Raw genomic sequence first — 22,832 nt, 5'->3', positions numbered from 1 at the left:
TAATTTATGGAATTAGCCATTTCCTATTGATTTATCTACATTTTAAATCTTGGATACAGTGAAAACTATCAGGTGAATGAAGGTAAAAAGAGTACAGCCTATGACATCTCCTAAGGTACATTCACACTGATCCTATTTTAGTTCTGGAGTCCATAGTAGAATACTATCTGCAGCCACACATGGCAAACTCCTTCTTGCCTCTATTCATGGGTTCTCCATTTTAAGCAGCTTTTGCCTGGGGACTTAGAGTTGTAGCTACCATGTACAGCATTTTATGGGCCAGAGGCACATGACTGTGTACCCCTTCCTCTGTGTTTCTGTTCAGGGATCTGTCTTTTCAGATCGTGGTGCTGCTCCCAATCAGACATAAGATTAGCAACACTTGACTGTTTCCCTTACCTGTATCTTCCTAGACCCTGAATGCTCCAGGGCAATTTCTTAGTCAAAGTTCTCTCAGTCCCTTTCTTTTCCAGTCTCTCTCTGTGACAGAGATTTCACTTTGGTCCTTGTTAACTTGGCTCACTACTGTTAGTCCTGCCCCTATTTCTTATAGACAGGAACCTCTCACTCCAGCCCACACCAGCCCCAGAATAATTATGTGAAGACTTTCCTGACCACTCCAGGATGAAGTAGCCCAGATTCCCTTATGCTGCCCTCTGCCTGCCCAGTTGGGACCCTTGATGTTTCCTTGGACTTCTTGGCTCTGCATCTGTTTAGATAGAGCTTGACATATTCTGGGACAGAGTAGCTGACTGGACTCCTGGACTCTGTTCAAATTCCTTCACTGTCCTTACTTGCTCTCCAGCTGTTTGAATTCATGCTAGAGCCAAGAAAGATAAGATGTTTTATATATATATAAATATATATACAATGCAGGCCTTGATGGGCTCACCTACAGACAGAAACACAAACAGAACTTCTAAGTTCAGCTTATGCTTATGTAGGGTAGCCAAGCAGATGAGTATGGCACTAGAACTTGCAGACTGGTTGAAGGGCTGACTTTGCTGCTTACCATATGCATGACCTTGGGCAAGTTGCTTAACCTTTCTGAGCAACAGTCTCATTGCCCGTAAAATGGGGATAGCATTATCAATTTTTTGAGATCATTCTGAGTATTAAATAAGCTAGTAATTGCGAAGTGCTGAGGAGGCAGGCAGTATTAGGTGGAGATATATATATATATATATATATATTTTTTTTTTTTTTTTTGACAGTCTTGCTCTGTAGCTCAGGCTGGAGTGCAGTAGTGTAATCATGGCTCACTGCAGTCTCAACCTCCCAGGCTCAAACAATCCTTCCACCTTAGCCTCCCAAGTAGCTGAGACTACAGGTGTGTGCCACCACACCTGGCTAATTTTTATTTTTTGTAGAGACAGGGTGTGACTATGTTGCCCAGGCTGGTCTTGAACTCCTGGATTCAAGTGATCCTCCCACCTCGGCCTTCCAAAGTGCTGAGATTACAGGTGTGAGCCACCACATCCAGCCAGTAGCTATAATTCTTAATACATGCAGAATCGCTCTAGTGTGGTCTTGAGTCAATTCATAAAGGGTTTCCTCTGTCTGCTTCATTCTCTTCTTCACATCACACCTTCCAATTTGCTATTAAAACCACAAGGGATTCACGACATGGTAGAAAGAGACAGGTATCACACAGCATAACAGGCTAGCATATTTGTATTAACGTCAGACTTATTTTAACTGGTTGAAAAACAGCCCATGATGCTTTTATTCCTTAGTAGTGGGGGAAAAGCTTCACCTGCAGCACATTAGCAAAACTTTCCTAAGAAGCCCTCAATCCTTCCTGAAACTGATAGTTAAAGGGTACCACACAAACACATTAAGTATAAAATACCCATTCGCATTTTACTATACTGGGTATGTAAGAGATTATCTGTATAGCCTACTTAAGTTTAAGAGTCCAATTACAAGGTAAACATTAATTAAGGGATATTTTTAAATTTTCTAACAGAAATCTTTCCCACTGCCAATGTTACAGCAGTTAATCGAGTACCCAGCAATCATCATAGTGGCTTAGGTATGGAGTACATTCACTGTGATGAATTTTTATTAGAGTTTCTGTTTATTCTTTGCTTGCTGATAAAGGAAGTACTAATGACCAGTTAGTATGGCTAATGAATGTTAAAATCTTCAGCTGTAGGAACAATCAATCAGTCTGATCAAATAGTATATTAGTTTCAAATACTATCTTGCCTGCCACTGTACTCTGAGAGTGATAATAAATAATTGAATCAGTCTTTCAAAGGAGCTCTTTTTGTAACTCTGTGGTTGACTTTAACATTTAGCAGCACAGATTTTCCACAAGGATCCCAAACCTAGGGGCTCACATGGAGAAGTGGGAATTGTGCCATCTGGATGGGCTGGGAGCTAAGCCCAAGTGATGCCTGCAACTCAGACTCATCTTCCATGACACAGTCGTTTTCTGACCAAATGCTGCCTTTGTGGCTTTACGAATTCAAGCCTAAGAAACTATAAAGCTTATAGCAGCACCTAAAGGAAAAAATTCCTTTGCTCAATAAAGTATAGTTGGCCCTCCATATCCATGGCTTCCAAATTCACAAATTCAACCAACTGCAGATCAAATATATTTGTAAAAAAAAATTTCAGTTACAGAAAGAAAAACTTAAATTTTCCCTGTGTCAAGTGATATACAGGCATTGTATGAACTACTATAAGTAATCTAGAGATGATTTAAAGTAAAGAGGATGACCATAGATTATACGCAAATAATAAACCATTTTATATCAGGGACGTGGGCATCTGAGGATTTTGGTATCTGTGTGTGTGTGGTGGGGAAGGAACACTGACAAATAGCTGTAGTTGGAGTCGAAAGTTTCCATAGGAAAAGATTAAACTTTTGGATGTAATATTGTTCTTTTCTCAACTCTCTCCTCTTATAAACCTCTTATATTTATTGTGATTTCTGAAAATTTTTTGTATGTCAATTCCAGGAAATATCTGACAGGATTCATTAGAAAATCATTCACTTTAGACTTTAAATTTTTTTCATATTAAAGAAGTGCTACTCACTCTGCCCTCACTCACTCCCTTCCTGTTGTGGATTAAATTCTGTCAATATTTTCAATAAAATCTCCATTTCCTCAGGATTTAACTTCAACCATAAAATATACCCCTGGGGCAAGAAAGTGGGAAAAGTTTCCAAGAAAGACATTAGAATATTTATATAACTAAAAAAGTTCTCTTTTGGAAAAAAAGATTTGCATATACAAAGATGTAACTGATGGGAAAATTATTTGGTTGAATGCTCTCTTTGATGATAGCCCAACATAACCAATAATGCTCAAGCTAATCAAACGTTTGTTTTTGTTGTTGTTGTTTTCCCAGAGGAACTATTTGGTACTTTTTTTTCAAAGGCACAATGTTTCTGTCTTTGCTATAGTGATAAATCTAAATGAATTTAGACAAAATCTAAGAGTATTTGAATGAGACCAAATGGATAGGAAGTAGTAAATGAGGTTCCAAAAGAGAACCTGCAATTCCAGAAATAATTCTGAATTAATTCATGCAAGGGTCTTCTATTAATAAACTTGCTGCATGGGTACAGAATTTTGGCCCAAACCAAGGCATTATATAAATAATTACACACACACACACACTCACACACACACCTACCTATACAGATCTGCTCAAGAAACAAATGGAATTAAATAACGCTAGTTTATTTCATTATTTTTGTACTTAGAAGCATTTTATTTACATTAGCACAACATATACAGAGAAAGTAATAAAAGTAGCTGAAGAAATGATGATGCTGACGACAAAAAAGAAGAAAGAACTAAGATTCCAACTGTGGCAGGTAATACACATCTCAATTAACACCTCCTGCATGTATATGGCTTTAATTGAGTTAGGACTCCCATGATTGCATTTCCAGGATTTTCTTAAAATTTTAGCTTAAATGGTGGTATTTAGCTAAAGAGTAAAGATAAAAGAACTTGACAGTCTACAAAACAATAACCTAATAAAGAACTGATATAGCTGCCTCTGGATACCTTTAATTTCCTTTAAAAAGTTGTGTCTTTTGAAAGATTTCTTTCTAAAAAATCTCAAAAAGACTAGGATGAACTGAATGTTACAGTTAAACTTCTGGTACTCAGAATGCGCAGAACCATTAAGGAGGTCTTGTAATATGTGTCTCCCTGTTTATTCTAGATCCAGGAATTTATTGGGCAGCACCACATGCAAAAACCAGGAAGGAAAGATTTATCTGGAGAAATGTAGGATACAACAATAACGAACACATAAAAGTGACAACAACATAAACAGCAGTAACTGTAATTGAATAAAGATGTATATATTTACCCCAGGGTGAAAAAGCAGAACACACAGGTTTGAGGGGGTGATGGAGAGGTGGAAGAAGATAACATATAGCTCCAGATAGATAAATCAATTTAAACTAGGGGAAATGCCAACGTTCATATATTTACTCTGCTTTTTTTGGTACCCCCCAACCCTGAACCTAAAACCAAAGTGTCTGAGCATTAGTTACATAATTATCTTCCTAAATTAGACTTAGGTAGAAATTTTATAAAAACAAAAACAAAAGCAGGGCAGGTACAGTGGCTCCTGCTTATAATTCTAGCACTTTGAGAGGCTGAGGCAGGAGGATCGCTTGAGCCCAGGAGTTTGAGACCAGTCTGGGAAACATAGTGAGACAATGTCTCAATGTAAAAATTTTTAAAAATTAGCCAGTCATGGTGGCATGTGCCTGTTGTCCTAGCTGCTCTGGAGGCTGAGGCAGAGGATTACTTGAGGCCAGGAGTTCAATGCCGCAGTGAGCCATGATCATGCCACTGCACACCGGCCTGGGGAATAGAGCAATACCCTGTCTCCAAACAAACAAACAAACCATATAAGAACAATGACAAACAGCTGCTTCCATCTCTGAAAATGGAAAGATAACTTTTAAGGGAACTCTGAGTTTGTAATACTCTGCCTCTTATTGAGCAGAGAATGGACTCAGAGTTAGCAAGAAAAAAATATAGAAGAAAATAGAAATTAGGATAAAAAGAATAATGCTCCACGTTTATCAGCCATTTTGCAACTGGAGGAGGTACTCATACAGGTTTGGGTTTGAATCCTGGATCAGCCCTCCCATATGTTAGCTGTGTGATCCTGGACAAGTTATTTAACTTCTATATGCCTCAGTTCCATCATTTGTTTATCTGGGACAATTACAGTACATTGTATCTACCTTATAGATTGTTGGGAGCTTTAAATTACTAAAATGTATGTAAAGTCCTATGGGGAGAGCCTGGTACATAGTAGGGGTGCAATGACTGGCAGCTATCAGCATATATTCCCTCTGCTGAAGTGAGGAGAGGATAGTAAGGCTGAATCCTAAATAACTATAACAGTGTTTAAGACTGGAGGTTGGTTTACTAATCTCTTTGGTATGACCAAAGAGTCAATGAAAGAAACATTGATACTTTGGGAGGCCAAGGCGGGCAGATCACGAGGTTAGGAGATCGAGACCATCCTGGTTAACACCGTGAAACCCCATCTCTACTAAAATACAAAAAATTAGCCAGGCGCGGTGGCGGGCGCCTGTAGTCCCAGCTACTCGGGAGGCTGAGGCAGGAGAATGGTGTGAACTTGGGAGGCGGAGCTTGCAGTGAGCCAAGATTGCACCACTGCACTCCAGCCTGGGCGACAGAGCGAGACTCTGTCTCAAAAAAAAAAAAAAAAAAAAAAAAAAGAAACACTGATTAGGCCCCTTACTCACCTCTACTGCACTATAAATGAGGTGATACATTTGTTTTTTCATATCCTAGCTGGACTTATCCCATAAAGATAACCAAATGAGAAAAGACACTTGCCCAGTCCTCAGCAAGGCATAGCTCAAGGACTTTCTATTTCCTGAAAATAACCTTTTTTTAAAAAAAGGCAAGTCCATTGTCTGTGAAATTCTATCACAACTGACACATTAGAGCAATCAAATCCTGCTCACTATCTATCAGATTGACAATAATGTTAAAGTAACTTGTCTCAGCTCAGAAAACGCTTTGAAAGTCTATCTCACACTAATGATCAAAAACTGTTCTAGTGAATGCTCTTTTTCAATAACAAAGCTGATCAGAAACTCAAAACAGACAAGTAAAATCCAAAGTCATCTCACAAATCTCACTAAAATGAGTACTGACATGGACACATTTCCTAGTCTTGACTACACAGATAATTCTGAAATAGTTGAAAATGAAAAATCCATTAGATATTGTTTTAAAGTAAGTTTTATAACAGTAAAAATTGCCTTTGTTCTCAAAAGGGATCAGGGACAAAAGGGAGTCCAGTGATGGGAAGCAGGGTTTCTTTTCCTATAAATAAACTTCATGAGGACAGGGGCTCTGACTGTCCTGCCTCCACCAGAGCCCCAGTACTTAAAATAGTGCCTGGCATAAAGCAGGTTCTTAAAAAACGATTACTGATTGCCTAGGCATGGTGGCACATGCCTGTAGTCCCAGCTACTCGTAAGGCTGAGGTGGGAGGACTTCTTGAGCCCAGGAACTCAAAGCTGCAGTGAGCTATGATTGCACCACTGCATTCCAGCCTGGATGACACAGTGAGATCCTATCTCTAAAAAATAAAAAAGTAAGAAAGGAAAAATTTACTGAGTGATCTGGAGGAAAAAAGTAAAAAGACTTGCCTGTTGTCTCATGAACTGTTGAAGGGATCTGGGGATCTGGAGAAAGGTTATGAGGGTAAACTGTGCTGTGGCAAAATCACCTGGAAAATCTCTGACTTTCAAACTGGTGCAAACTCTGTTATAAAAGCTAATAGCCTCAAAAACATGTTTCATGAAAGAAGCCAGACATAATAAAGTCATATATTGTATGATTCCATTTATATAAAATATCCAGAATAGGTAAATCTGCAGAGATGAATGAGACTGGTAGTTGCCAGGGCCTAGGGGTGCAGAAGGAGGAATGGGATGCAACTGCTTTACAGGCCTGGGGTTTCCTTTTGGAGATAACGTTTGGAGGTAGAAGTGGTGGTTGCACAACATGGTGAATGTACTAAACACCACAGAACTGCTCACTTTAAAAAGATTAACTTTATGTGAATTAAGGGAAAGCCACTGAATAAACAAAAAAAAATCATTTGTAACCTTAGAGAGGGCAGGTGCTAGAGGCCAGTGCATGAGGAAACAAGTACAGGATGTGCTAGAGAGTAGCCTGGAAAAGTCCAGGTTCTCTGGTAAAATTTGAATTGAAATTAGGAGTGTGGCCCTATCAGGTACTGTTCAACACCTTGTTTGTCCTAGCACCAGTCTTGGAAGGAGAACAGAAGCCGAGAAACCACAGAGGTCATAGAATGTACAGGAAACTCTTCAATTGTTCTAATACCTCTACCTCAAAGCACAGTAGCCCATCTCAATTCTCATAACAACCACCCCAGGCAAAAAAACAAAAAACAAAAAACAAAAAACCTATCACTTTTGAATTTGATTTTATATGTGAAGAATAAGTTGCAAAGACCTTGAATGTTCTATAAACAGGGTGATTGTGAAGTTGTAGGAAGGACTTCCAAGAAGAAAGAGCAATACAAAAAAAATAAGGGTTTCTTTTCTTCCTTTTCTTACTGTAACTTCAGTTTCCCTGGAGGGGCTGCCCATCTAAGTGCTATTTTGATTAAGAAACTATGGTATAATAAGAAATATATTTGGTCTTTGTCCCAGTTCTCTGGCACAGAGCCCCTAAAGCCCTTGGAATTTCCTAAGTGATAGAATACCTTTTGTTATTCATAATGGCCCCTTTTGATCATACTGAGTTTATGCTAATGAGAAAATTTAGGGCAGGGTCCTGAGATAGCCTTAGGTTGGGGGTGGTCACCAGAAAGACCAAGTGATTAGAGGGCTGGAACTTTCTGCTCCACCTAAGGACCTCTGGAAAAGGGAGGGGTAGGGCTAAAGATGAAAATTGTAACTACCCTTGAACAAAGAGATTTGATGAGCTTCTAGGTTGCAGAATACCTGGAGATGCTAGGTGGGTAGTGTACCTGGAGAAACGTGGAAGCTTTGCCCACCCCCTTACCCTGTGCATTTCTTTTACATGTGGCTTTTCCTGAGTTGTATCTTTAAATAAACTGGTAAATGTAAGTAAAGTGTTTCCTTGAGCTCTTAGAGCAATTCTAGCAAGTTATGGTTAGAATAACCTAAGGAAGGGTTGTGGGTGTCAGGCCTCCGAATTTCCATTCCTTTCCTTTTCTGGTAGAGACAAAGGAGATGTGTTTTATCTGTGAACCCAAAACTCCGGCACCGGTCACGGACTCAGGAAGACAGTCTTTCCTTGGTGTTTAATCACGCGGGGACGCCTGCCTGATTATTCACCCACGTTTCAGAGGTGTCTGACCACACGGGGACGCCTGCCTTGGTCCTTCACCCTTAGCGGCAAGCACCGCTTTTCTGGGGGGCAAGCACCCCCCATCCCTTTTCTCCATGTCTCTACCCCTTCTCCACTTTCCTGGGGGACAAGCACCCCCCACCCCTTCTCTCTGTGTCTCTACCCTTCTCTTTAAACTTGCCTCCTTCACTATGGGCAACCTTCCACCCTCCATTCCTCCTTCTTCTTCCTTAGCCTGTGTTCTCAAGAACTTAAAACCTTTTCACTCTTGCATGACCTAAAACCTAAAAGCCTCATTTTCTTCTGCAATGTTGCTTGGCCCCAATACAAACTTGATAATGACTCTAAATGGCCAGAAAACCGCTTTTTCGATTTCTCCATCCTACAAGACCTAGATAATTCTTGTCATAAAATGGGCAAATGGTCTGAGGTCCCTGACGTCCAGGCACTTTTACACATTGGTCTCTCCCTAGTCTCTGTTCCTAATGCAACTCATCCCAAATCTTCCTTCTTTCCCTCCCGCCTGTCCCTTCAGTCCCAATCCCAAGCATCTCTGAGTCTTTTGAATCTTTCTTTTCTACGGACCCCTCTGACCTATCCCCTCCTCTCCAGGCTGCTCCTGGCCAGGCCAAGCTAGGTCCCAATTTGTCCTCAGCCTCCGCTCCCCAACCCTATAATCCTTTTGTCACCTTCCCTCCTCACACCGGGTCTGGTTTGGCTTACAGTTTCATTCCGTGACTAGCCCTCCCCGACCTGCCCAGCAATTCCCTCTTAAATAAAAGGTGGCTGGAGCTAAAGGCATAGTCAAGGTTAATGCTCCTTTTTCCTTTATCCGACCTCTCCCAAATCAGTTAGCGTTTAGACTCTTTTTCATCAAATATAAAAATCCAGCCCAGTCCACGGCCCGTCTGGCAACAACCCTTAGATGCTTTACCGCCCTAGACCCAGAAGGGCCAGAGGGCCGTCTTATTCTCAACATACATTTTATTACCCAATCCACTCCTGACATTAAATAAAACTCCAAAAATTAAATTCCGGCCCTCAAACCCCAAAACAGGACTTAATTAAACTCGCCTTCAATGTGTATAATAATAAGAGGAAAGGCAGCCAAGTAGCAATGTGTTTCTGAGTTGCAATTCCTTGCCTCCACTGTGAGACAAACCCCAGCTACATCTCCAGCACACAAGAACTTCCAAATACCTGAACCGCAGCTGCCAGGGGTTCCTCCAGGACCTCCTCCCCCAGGAACTTGCTTCAAGTGCCAGAAATCTGGCCACTGGGCCAAGGACTGCCCACAGCCCGGGATTCCTCCCAAGCCGTGTCCCATCTGTGCAGGGACCCACTGGAAATCAGACTGCCCAGCTCACCCAGCAGCCACTCCTAGAGCCCCTAAAGCTCTAGCCCAAGGCTCTCTGACTGACTCCTTCCCAGATCTTCTCAGCTTAGCAGCTGAAGACTGATGCTGCCGATCATGTACCCCTTACCATCTCATTAAAACCTAATCACCCTTACCCTGCTCAACACCAATATCCCATTCCACAGCACGCTTTAAAAGGATTAAAGTCTGTTATCACTCACCTGTTACAGCATGGCCTTTTAAAGCCTATAAACTCTTCTTACAATTCCCTCATTTTACCTGTCCAAAAACCAGACAAGTCTTACAGGTTAGTTAAGGATGTGTGCCTTATCAACCAAATTGTTTTTGCCTATCCACCCCATGGTGCCAAACCCATATACTCTCCTATCCTCAATACCTCCCTCCACAACCCTTTATTCTGTTCTGAATCTCAAACATGCTTTCTTTACTATTCCTTTGCACCCTTCATCCCAGGCTCTCTTCGCTTTCACTTGGACTGACCCTGACACCCATCAGGCTCAACAAATTACCTGGGCTGTACTGCCGCAAGGCTTCACAGACAGCCCCCGTTACTTCAGTCAAGCCAGAGTTCTTACACAAGAGCCAGGACCGCGCCCTGTAGCCTTTTTAGCCAAACAACCTGACCTTACTGTTTTAGCATAGCCCTCATGTCTGCATGCGGCGGCTGCCACTGCCCTAATACTTTTAGAGACCCTCAAAATCACAAACTATGCTCAACTCACTCTCTACAGTTCTCATAACTTCCAAAATCTATTTTCTTCCTCTCACCTGATGCATATACTTTCTGCTCCCTGGCTCCTTCAGCTATACTCACTTTTTGTTGAGTCTCCCACAATTACCATTGTTCCTGGCCCAGACTTCAATCCAGCTTCCCACATTATTCCTGATACCACACCTGACCCCCATGACTGTATCTCTCTGATCCACCTGACATTCACTCCATTTCCCCATATTTCCTTCTTTTCTGTTCCTCACCCTGATCACACTTGGTTTATTGATGGCAGTTCCACCAGGCCTAATCGCCAGTCACCAGCAAAGGCAGGCTATGCTATAGTTATCTTCCACATCTATCACTGAGGCTACTGCTCTGCCCCCTCCACTACCTCTCAGCAAGCTGAACTCATTGCCTTAACTCGGGCCCTCACTCTTGCAAAGAGACTACATGTCAATATTTATACTGACTCTAAATATGCCTTCCATATCCTGCACCACCATGTTGTTATATGGGCTGAAAGAGGATCCTCACTACACAAGGATCCTCCATCATTAATGCCTCTTTAATAAAAATGCTTCTCAAAGCAGCTCTACTTCCAAAGGAAGCTGCAGTCATTCACTCCAAGGGCCATCAAAAGGCATCAGATCCCATCACTCAGGACAATGCTTATGCTGATAAGGTAGCTAAAAAGCAGCTAGCGTTCCAACTTCTATCCCTCACAGCAGTTTTTCTCTTTCTCATCTGGCCACTCCCACGTACTCCTCCACTGAAACTTCCATCTATCAATCTCTTCCCACACAAGGCAAATGGTTCTTGGACCAAGGAAAATATCTCCTTTCAACCTCACAGGCCCATTCTATTCTGTTGTCATTTCATAACCTCTTCCATGTAGGTTACAAGCCGCTAGCCCACCTCTTAGAACCTCTCATTTCCTTTCCATCATGGAAATCTATCCTCAAGGAAATCACTTTTCAGTGTTCCATCTGCTATTCTACTACTCCTCAGGGACTGTTCAGGCCCCCCACCCTTCCCTACACATCAAGCTTGGGTATTTGCCCCTGCCCAGGACTGACAAATTGACTTTACTCACAGGCCCTGAGTCAGGAAACTAAAATACCTCTTGGTCTAGGTAGACACTTTCACTGGATGGGTAGAGGCCTTTCCCACAGGGTCTGAGAAGGCCATGGTGGTCATTTCTTCCCTTCTGTCAGACATAATTCCTCGGTTTGCCCTTCCCACCTCTATATAGTCCAATAACGGACCGGCCTTTATTAGTCAAATCACCCAAGCAGTTTCTCAGGCTCTTGGTATTCAGTGAACTAATGGTCTTCTAAAAACACATGTCACCAAGCTCAGCCACCAACTTAAAAAGGACTGGACAATACTTTTACCACTTTGCCTTTTCAGAATTTGGGCCTGTCCTCAGAATGCTACAGGGTACAGCCCATTTGAGCTCCTATATGGACACTCCTTTTTATTAAGCCCTAGTCTCATTCCAGACACCAGCCCAACTTGGACGGCGCCCCAAAAACTTGTCATCCCTACTATCTTCTGTCTAGTCATACTCCTATTCACTGTTCTCAACTACTCATAAATGCCCTGCTCTTGTTTACACTGCCGGATTACACTTTTTCCAAGTCATCACAGCTGGTATCTCCTGGTGCTATCCCCAAACTGCCACTCTTAACTCTTAAAGTAAATAAATAATCTTTGCTGGCAGGGCTATGCTGAATCTCCTCAGGCACTCTCTAATTGGATGTCCTAGACCCTCCCAATTCTTAGTCCTTTAATACCTGTTTTTCTCCTTCTCTTATTCCGTTTAGTTTTTCAATTCATACAAAACTGTATCGAGGCCATCACCAATAATTTTATACGACAAATGCTTCTTCTAACAACCCCACAATACCACCCCTTACCACAAAATCTTCCTTCAGCTTAATCTCTCCCACTCCAGGTTCCCATGCCGCCCCTAATCCCGCTCAAAGCAGTCCTGAGAAACATCGCCCATTATCTCTCCATACTACCCCCCAAAAATTTTCACCACCCCAACACTTTACCACTATTTCATTTTTTTTTTTTTTTTTTTTTTTTTTTTTTTTTTGAGACGGAGTCTCGCTCTGTCGCCCAGGCTGGAGTGCAGTGGCGCGATCTCGGCTCACTGCAAGCTCCGCCTCCCGGGTTCACGCCATTCTCCTGCCTCAGCCTCCCGAGTAGCTGGGACTACAGGCGCCCACAACCGCGCCCGGCTAATTTTTTGTATTTTTAGTAGAGACGGGGTTTCACCATGGTCTCGATCTCCTGACCTTGTGATCCGCCCGCCTCGGCCTCCCAAAGTGCTGGGATTACAGGCGTGAGCCACCGCGCCCGGCCTTATTTTTCTCATTAATATAAGAAGACAGGAATGTCAGGCCTCTGAGCCCAAGCTAAGCCATCATATCCCCTGTGACCTGCACTTACACATCCAGATGGCTGGTTCCTGCCTTAACTGATGACATTACCTTGTGAAACTCCTTCTCCTGGCTCATCCTGGCTCAAAAGCTCCCCTGCTGAGCACCTTGTGATCCCCCCCGCCCACCCAGCCCCCGTCTGCCAGAGAACACCCCCTTTGACTGTAATTTTCCTTTACCTACCCAAATCCTATAAAACAGCCCCACCCCATCTCCCTTAGCTGACTCTCTTTTTGGACTCAGCACACCTGCACCCAGGTGAAATAAACAGCCTTGTTGCTCGCACAAAGCCTGTTTGGTGGTCTCTTCACACGGACATGAGTGGGGATTTACAGCCTGTGGGCCAGAAGGATAGGAACTTGCGCGATTGGCATCTGAAGTGAAGGCAGTCTTGTGGGACTGAACACTTTCACGTATGGGATCTGATGCTTAACTCCAGATAGATAGTGTCAAAGTTGGATTAAATAGTAGGACACCCAGCTCATGTCTGGAGAGCAGACAGTGGCTTGGTGTAAAAAAACCCCATAAATTTGTTGTCAGAGTGTGTGTAGAGAAACTTTTAAGTGTGTGCAGAGAAACTTTTTATAGAGAAGCAATATATTTGTGCCAATAAATCAAAGAATTAGATAGTGTCATAATTTCTAAAGAATTCTCAGGTGCAGCAACTTCAGTTTTGATAGTATTATAGGTAGGTGGCAACAGATGAATCTCTTGCATCAAGCTATGTTTTTCTTAAACAAGTTAATTCTTGTGCAAATCATTATTCATAGTTGTTAAGCATCTACTGTAGAAAAAAGTTACTTTCCCACCCAACTCTGAATGTTTCACTAGAAGTAACTTGAAAAATAATCTACTTTTCACTGGCAAATAAATTACCTTGACTGTTGCTTTATATGTCAACACACTGTAATTTTTATTACACTCAGAAGAGCCTGAATAGGAAAACTGGTTTGTTTTTTTTCTTCTCAGTCTCTATATTCTGTGTTTCCCTGGAATTTCCCCACAGAGTTTCAAGAAAGTACCTAAATTTAGGACTGTTTAAAGATGAATTTTTAAAAAATTTAGGAAGAGTTTTTCAAATAAAAAGAATTTCTCTTTCTTACCTCTTTAGTATTACATAGAACTGAAACAAATAAAAGAAAGTTCAAGGGAAAAATAACATCAATGAATTTGTAAAAATCCCAACTGCAATGAAATGGTGGCAGTTTCTTCATTCTACCATATGGTAAATCTGTTTGAAGGGCAATGACAGAACCACATGCAAAGTTGCCTACATTCTTTCCCCCCAATGATAACATCTGGCCCCACTTTTTTTCCTGACATTGCTCAGGAATTGACATATCATGTGAGTTTTGTACCTCTGGATGTAATTTTTGCCTCGCCTTTGCCTTAGGGAAAAGTATACCCTTCTCCCTCCTTTATGATAATGATCTTACATTAATAAAAACTTACATTTTTTAAAACCTAAAATGCGTATTGGTAGAAAAGAGGTGAATCATCATGTAAACAAGTGAAATTTTCTAACATACGAATTTTCCTGTGAGATAGATTTCAGGTTCCAACTTTCAAACTCAGTTTCAAGAACACAAGATTCTTGGCATGATCTTGAGGTAGTCAAATGTACAAGGAAAGCTTTGCCAACATGGGGGTTTACCTGAAAAGCCTTATATCAGATAATAGAGTTCACTCATGTTTAGGAACTGTGCCCTTTACAGTTCTGATATAAGGCTTTTCAAATAAAAAAGCAACTGTCCACTCTCCAGACATGAGCTGGGTGTCTTACTATTTAATCCAACGTTGACACTATCTATCTGGAGTTAGTATCAGATCCCATACGTGAGAGGGCTCAGTCCTACAAGACTGCCTTCACTTCAGATGCCAATCACGCAAGTCCCCATCCTTCTGACTCAGTTATAGTTGTAACCTAACCATGGGAACATTATTTTTTTTTATTGAGAGCCTCTTGTGTCTTCATTCTCAATGAGGACACATTGGGAGCCAACATTATATCATAACTGTTCTTGTTTGCTCCTCTCAGATAAATATAATATGATTTTTGTTGTTTTTTAATAATGAGACTATGATTACAACTCATTCAGAGAAAAAAATAATAAAATGTTGATCAGTTTGGATTAGCAAATTAAGAATGACCAAAAATGGCACACATTATCTTAGTCTTTTTTTCCTCTTAACTAAGCCAGTCAAGGAAACTTGTCTTGCTTTCCTCATGCTTATCATCTGATTGGTCCAGGGTTTAAGCTAATTAATAGGTGGGTCAGCTATGAATCATTTTCTTAAGATGGTTTAACCCTTGTTCTACATCTGATTTTATTTCATTTAACATATCTTTGCTTTAATAGCCTCTCATAAAGATAACTGCTTTTAGACTTAGTGGAGATTAAAAAGTCTCAGAATTGCTAGAACACCTCTGTTGAGTCCCCTCCATAAAAATGGCTGGGAAGTTTACAAGTTACACTGATGCTAGAAAGGTTGCTTGAAATTTCAGGATGAATTTTTCTAGAAGGCAATACACATTTTTGAAGTAAATTTCCAAGAGATTTTATACTCTGATTCCTATGCTACAGTCCCCAGACACATTAAAAACATAGACTCCCTAGGGGATTTTCTTTTTGCGATCTCAAGGGAAACACACTTAGGATCCTGAGATCCAGTTAAATTTAAGAACTAAATCTTGACTGGAATAGAAGTTCTTGTCCTGGGCTCTTACACAGGCTCTTGAGAGTTTTAAATGTCAGGACCTTAATTCAAGCTGTAGCCCAAATCAAAGATTCCCAAATCAAAGAAATGTACATTTCAATCTAGAGAAAAAGGATTTCAAAATGTGAATTCATTTTGTAAATTTAAAAAAAAAAGGAGCATTAGGGGGTTGGGATCAGTTTAATCCCCTAAAATTCTTTGCAAAAAATAACCAAAATAACCGCAAGTCCCAAACTCTAGGATATGGGGCCTTGAGCTAGCAACTAAGGGACTATGACTGAGTTTATAGCACAGAGATGTAAGACATTGGCCGGCTAGTGGAGTTAATTACCTGGGCCATGCCTGCTGAATTTATTTCTCCAGGCACTGGACAATGGTAGCATTTGTGAATATCTCTGCTTTGCTTGCATTCAGCGCAGAGTGTAGGATACTTTGCACTACATAAAGCTTGGTTGCTTTTTTCTCTTAACAAATAGCAAGCAATCAGGGAAATAAAATACCAGGTGACCTCCACCTTTTACCAAATCAACAATATTTCTCAAAGGTCTATTCTGCAAGACATTCTCCTGGCAAATGTCATGGCTGTGATTACTGAGCATAAGGAATACTTGGATAAACGGAGATCCCTTATGCCTACCTGTAGATAGTTTCCATCCTAAGCTGACAAAGGCTTTATTTTTTTCTCTAAAATTGAAGCCCCCTGCTCCCAACCCCAACAAATTAATCATTTTCCTTCGTTATTTAGTAAAGCCACTAGATGAGCTGTGTGTGACTCCATAAACTTTAGGAACTCACTTATTATGTTGCCTGATCAGACCTCGCATTTATTTACACAGTGTACCCATAAAACCCAGCTTTCATTAGTGCTGGGGAGGAACAGCCCTGCTCCCTTTGCTGGGGAAGGTGAAGCTGGAGAAGATAATTAACCATGAAACAATAAGGAGGCTTGCTGGGTAAGCAGTAGTGTGAAAACAGTTACTCCTCACAAAAGAGGGGAAATTAGCTTGCTGGATAAAAAAGGAAGTGTCAGATTGAAGACTGAAAGGCCTGCCAACAGAAGTAGATAGCTCTATGCATCATTAATGAAATTTTTTAACACTTAAACGCCACAGCTGTCCACATTTAAATGCATGTAAATGCCATGTGTTTCCAGAGATTAATATGCATGTTAAAATATTTCTTTCCCCTTAAACTTCTAGCTGTTGTCTCTGTCTGTTTTATTTCACCTACTTTCTTTCTAAGAATAAAAATGCGCCAGCTTTCTCAGCTTTATGTCCTCATTTCCAAAGCCCACGTACACTGAGCATCTTAGAGATGGGCAGCACGCTCATTATATTTTAACAAACACATTATTTTACATTCATAATACTGATATTTTAGTAAACAAAAAGTTTGTTTTGATTTTGCTGCTTCACAGAGTGAAGACTTATGATGTGCGTTTCCTTTCAAAACTTCCTCCTAGAGCATTAGTGCTCCCTGAAGCAGCCCCATTTTGGCAGAAATTCAGTTCTTTGCAGTGCCAAAAGAAATAGAATAAACAAACACTGCTCCATGCAGCTGGCGAGATAATTTACATATTACTGCACACCAAACATGAAGACCTGAATATGGATTAGAGCTACGGTGATGACACAAATGTCATATAGATAAAGAGAAACAAAATTCAACACATCGTTGTTTATTTTACCACTGCTACTGTATGAGTGCTGCTCAGAAAGAAAAAAAATGGAGGAATTGCTTTTTGAAAATTGGACTCCCTTCCATATTTGAAGTGAGTTCTTTCAGACCGTAAAACAAGAAAAGAAAGGAGCAAAAAGCATGGGTTATTTTGGATCTCTTAATATTCTCTACTTTTGCTTTGTGAGTTAAAACAATTTTAATGTGCATCAATTTAGACGACGTGAGTTAGTAATCTTACAGGAATAACCTTTAAAATACAAAAACACCTGAATTCTTGCCCAGCCCTTTCTCCACCCTTGATAATTTCAGCTGACCACTGAGCTCTTTAACTGAGAATGAGGTCCTTGGTTAGGGAGGTGCAGTAGGCAATATGGGCCCATAAAAGTTCCTTCAGGAAATACTATCCCATGGACAGGAGTTGTCTTAGAGTGCTCAGCTAATGTGTCTTCTCTCTTCATCCCTGCATGTGCAGATTTATGCAAATCAATTGACCCTTTCTGACCTCAGCTAGATGTATAGGTATTCTTGGAAAGAAGGGACATCTCTCTGGATAATTATTGCTGTAACTCCTTTTCTAATTATTGGGGATGACAAGAGTTAAGAAAGTAACACAAATAATAATGATGGTGATAGGGTGAAGAACAAAGAGAATATGAGATGTTTTAGTCCACACCAAATTAAAAATTCTTTAACATGCATTGGACAAAGTTGACTTTTCTATACTTGCAAAACTGCTCTTGAAATGTGGTTTTTTTGGGAGCTTCTAGTCCTTTAATCTTTACAGGAACAGTATTATTATGACCACTGTTTCTCAAGTGTAAAAACAAAGGGACAAGTCAGGCCCACATAGGTGAATCTAGTTATGTATCATTAAAGTTTAATAGTTAAGGAATGATCTTTACAATTTAGGGAATAAACAATGTGAGAAGGTTCAAGGGAGTTGGTGTTATTTCACCAGGTGAGTAAAAGGCTACTTCTTTTCTATAGTATTTGAAAAGTTATTGGACAGGAAAAGTTCTTTATTTCCACAACTCTAAAACTCAAGAAATGGAATGATATTGCCACAAGAAAAAATAGGTGAGATACACAAGAAGTAACCATTATTAAAAAGGCAATTTAATATTCTCACAGTCTCATGAAAATTTGTGAAAAACTTATCACTAGACTTTTTTCAAAACAGAAGAGATAACAATGTATTTAGGATAATCACATGAACCACTTTCAAACCAAGCTTTTTTTTTTTTTTTTTTTTGAGACGGAGTCTCGCTCTGTTGCCCAGGCTGGGGTGCAGTGGCCGGATCTCAGCTCACTGCAAGCTCCGCCTCCCGGGTTTATGCCATTCTCCTGCCTCAGCCTCCAGAGTAGCTGGGACCACAGGCGCCCGCTACCTCACCGGGCTAGTTTTTTGTATTTTTTTTAGTAGAGACGGGGTTTCACCGTGTTAGCCAGGATGGTCTTGATCTCCTGACCTTGTGATCCGCCTGTCTCGGCCTCCCAAAGTGCTGGGATTACAGGCTTGAGCCACCGCACCCAGCCCAAACCAAGCTTTTAAGGCATTCCGTAATTTTGTCACATAAAATGAGTCAAATTTAAGTCTTTTTTTTTTTTTTTTCTGGAGACATGGTCTTGCTCTGTCACCCAGGATGGAGTGCAGTGGTGCAGTCACAGTTTACCGCAGCCTTGAGCTCCTGCACTCAAGCAATCTTCCCCCCGTCAGCCTCTTGCGCCACCACGCCTGGCTAATTTTTTAAATTTGTATGTAGAGGTGGGGTCTCATTATGTTGCCCAGGTTGGTCTGGAACTCCTGGACTCAAGCGATCCTCCTGCCTTTGGCCTTCCAAAGCCCCCCACTTTGAGATGGAGTCTCGCTCTGTCACCCAGGCTAGAGTGCAGTGGGGCCATCACGGGCTCACTGCAACCTCTGCCTCCTAGGTTTAAAGGAGTCTCCCACCTCAGCCTCCCAAGTAGCTGGGACTACAAGTGTGAGCCACCACGCCCAGCCAATAAATATTTTTTGAATAATGAATGAATACATAAATGTGGTTTATACTACCCTTACTCCAGTCTCTCAATATTCAATCTTAAACTCCTTTAAACATTTCTCTGGTAACCCAGACCTTAGTGATTTCCAGCTTATTTGATTCTTACACTAGAGATAGAATCACATAATTTAGCACTTGCATTCATGTATGCATTCAACAAATGTTCACTGAGTTTTGTGTGTGTGTGTAGGGTGACAGGGTTTTGCTCTGTCGCCCGGGCTGGAGTGTAGTGGCGCAATCTTGGCTCACTGCAACCTCTGCCTCCCGGGCTCAAGCAATCCTCCCACCTCAGCCTTCCAAGTAGCTGGGACCACAGAAACACACCAGCACCCCTGGTTAATGTTTGTATTTTTAGTAGAGAAGGGCTTTTGCCATGTTGCTCAGGCTGGTCTCTAATTCCTGGCCTCAAGCAATCCAACTGCCTCAGCCTCCCAAAGTGTTGGAATTAGAGGCGTGAGCCACTGGCCCAGGGCTCACTGAATATTTGTTACATAGTACTGCCCAAGCACTGAGCAGATATAAAGGTGAATCAAGTAGACTCACCTCTCAAGTGTCTTACAGTTTAGTATTTAGTTTTGTAATTAGTGCTGTCATTTTCACCCCACACATAGTTTGGAATAACTACTGTCTCAACTATGTCAATATTATCTTGCAGATTCCTTGAGTGTAAAGCTCATGTCCTGTTCTATTTCTGGGTAGGCAAATCCCAGAACAATGCTGAGCATACGGCAGGTACTCAGATGGTACTTCTTGATTATCTGCCTGAAGGTTCAGTTCCTTTCAATCCATTGAAACATACCACAAACCATCCTTGCAAATAGATTAAATATTCAGAATCCAATATTTGCATAATCAGCAGTGATACATTAATAGTACTAAGGCTATAGGAAGAACAGTTAATCAATACTAAAATAGCCTTCAGACCATGGTCCTATGGGTTTGCTTGTACTATTTTGCACTGCTACTCTCCTCTATGCGATAATTAGCTTTTTCAATATCGGTATTTCAATGTTAAACCCCTGGATGACTAAACATAGCATCTTTTCTTTGATATTCTGCAGACTTACCCATTTATATGTTAAAAAATCATAAACACAATTCGAGGGAAACAACAAACTTAAAACATTAGACCTAAATGAAAAAGAAAATTAGAGTAAATCTGATCTTCTATAGTGGGGTAAGAAAATTATTTGACACCAGTGGCACTTCCACTTAAATGTCTTCTCTTCAGTCAAAATGTAAATGTGACTGCTACTTCATGATCAGGGGGTTGATACTGAGGCTTAATATCTATTATTTCTAGACTAATACTTCTCAACCTTTTTCAAGTCATAACACATAGAAAATGCTATCATAGATTTGCATACTGGGAAGGAAGTTGCTCACTGCAGAAGGCAAGTAGCCTATAGTTCTCCCCAGTCTCCCCTTCCCCACCCATCTCTCCTCCTACACACAGGATGATGATTTCAATATCTTAGCCCACATCTAAATGATTCATGGTACATGGCTGGGCAACTTCCAGTATAACTAGAGGTTTCTTTGGTTGGCAAAACCATGAATATATGGTAACATGAAGGAGTAGTTCAAGGCTAAATTAATGACAGACTGAGATAGGAAGAAAAAAATAAATAAGTAGACAAAAGAAATTTATTATAAACTTTTGAGACAACTTCATTCATTCAATAAATATTCAACATATTTATTGAATACCAGGTACTGAGTAAGATAGATATGAACCCAGTAGGTCAGATTATAATTTGTGATAAAATACAAGAGGAGGCCAGGAAAAGTTTGCATGAGGAAATGGCTTTGAGCTGGGATAATAAGAATTCTCTGGGAAGGAACTCAGGGTGTGGGTGGGTGATGAAGGCAGAAGGAAGAAGGCTGTAGGCAGGAGGGAGCATGTTGCATCTGAGGGCTTGACAGTAGGCAGAGGGTCTGGCCTGCAATGAGAAAGGTTATGTGCCTGAAGAAGCAGGCAAGATAGGATAATCAGATTGTGTTTTTAAAAGATTACATAGGCTTCAGTGTAAAGAACAGCTGGAAGTGGGTAAAAGTTGATGTGGGGAAGGCAATATTATAGGCTATAGGTAAGTGGCACTGATAAGAATAGGAAGAATAACAACTAACATTTATTGGATACTTTCTTTGTGCCAAGCAATATCCTAAGCACTTTATAGGTATTAACTAATTTATGAGAGATTCTGGTAGGTTGGGCTAAGGTGGTGATACTGCAGTTAGAGAAAAGTAGATGGATTTATGAGCTCTTTAGAAAGTAAAACCAATCAGACCCATTAATGGACTAGATGGACTGATAATGAGTGAGGTGTCAAGGATGACCCATGATTGTGGGAAAGACTGAAGAGATTGTGCTCTCTCTCCTTGAAAGACAGAATAATGGAGAAAAATCAGTTTGCCAAGGAAGATTGGCAGTTTTATTTTTGACAAACTGAGTTTGAAATGCCTTTAGGAAATCTCAGTAGAGCTGTGGAGCTGTATGTATGCGTTTAGAACTCAGATGAGTAGTTCTTGAAGTTATGGGCATTGAGTGAGATTGCCTAGAGAGAAAGAAGAGAATGAAAAGAGCATCTAGACTCAAAACCTGGGTAGAGAAAGATGAACAGAGAAAATGGAAAGATCAATGTAAGCAAAAGTAATCAGACTTCTAAGAAGTATCTACAAAAAAAAAAATAAGAGTAGTCAGAGAGAAATTTGGGAAGAGGAGGTATTTGAGCTGGACTCTGGGAATCAGGTAGGATTTTTAGAAGAACTTTTCTTCTATAAAGTGATGCATTTTACAACTCTATAGGAATGTTTTTTTAACTTAGCAAAATATAAAGAAAATAAAAATCATTCTTAATAACTCAGAGATAACATCTGTAAATATTTGATGGCTCATTATGCATACATGACATGAACAGCATTACATGCATACCCATTTTTCATTCTTTGTGAATCACAAATATTTCTGTTTTGTTTTTTATTTATTTATTCTTTTCTTTATAGAGACAAGGTTTCACCAAGTTGTCCAGGCTGGTCTTAAACTCCTGACCTCAGTGATATGCCTGCCTTGGCCTCCCAAAGTGCTGGGATTACAGGCGTGAGCCACCATGCCTGGCCACAAATACTTCTTAATTCATAAAATATTTCCTTTTAAAAAATCTTTTAAGACAGAGTCTCACTCTGTTGCCCAGGCTGGAGTGCAATGGTGCAGTCTTGGCTCACTGCAGCTTCCGCCTCCCGGATTCAAGCAATTCACCTGCCTCAGCCTCCTGAGTAGCTAAGATTACAGGCATACACTGCCACACCTGGCTAATTTTTATATTTTTAGTAGAAATGGAGTTTCACTATATTGGCCAGGCTGGTCTCAAACTCCTGACCTCAAGTGATCTGCCCATCTTGGCCTCCCAAAATGCTGGAATTACAGGTGTGAGCCACTGTGCCCAGACTTCATAAAATATTTCTAAGAAACAT

At 40.7% G+C, this 22,832-nt stretch overlaps 1 protein-coding gene across 2 annotated transcripts in view; it reads right to left on the bottom strand.

Annotated features, from left to right (window-relative positions):
* The window catches only part of AKAP6 (A-kinase anchoring protein 6), a 526,643-nt gene that overhangs the window by 10,209 nt on the left and 493,602 nt on the right, over positions 1 to 22,832 (bottom strand). The window lies entirely within an intron of this gene.

Source organism: Macaca mulatta, chromosome 7 (assembly GCF_049350105.2).
Source record: "Macaca mulatta isolate MMU2019108-1 chromosome 7, T2T-MMU8v2.0, whole genome shotgun sequence".
In the NCBI taxonomy this organism is placed as follows: domain Eukaryota; kingdom Metazoa; phylum Chordata; class Mammalia; order Primates; family Cercopithecidae; genus Macaca; species Macaca mulatta.
The sequence above is the reverse complement of the archived record's forward strand: the minus strand, read 5'-3'. Positions and strand labels throughout refer to the sequence as shown.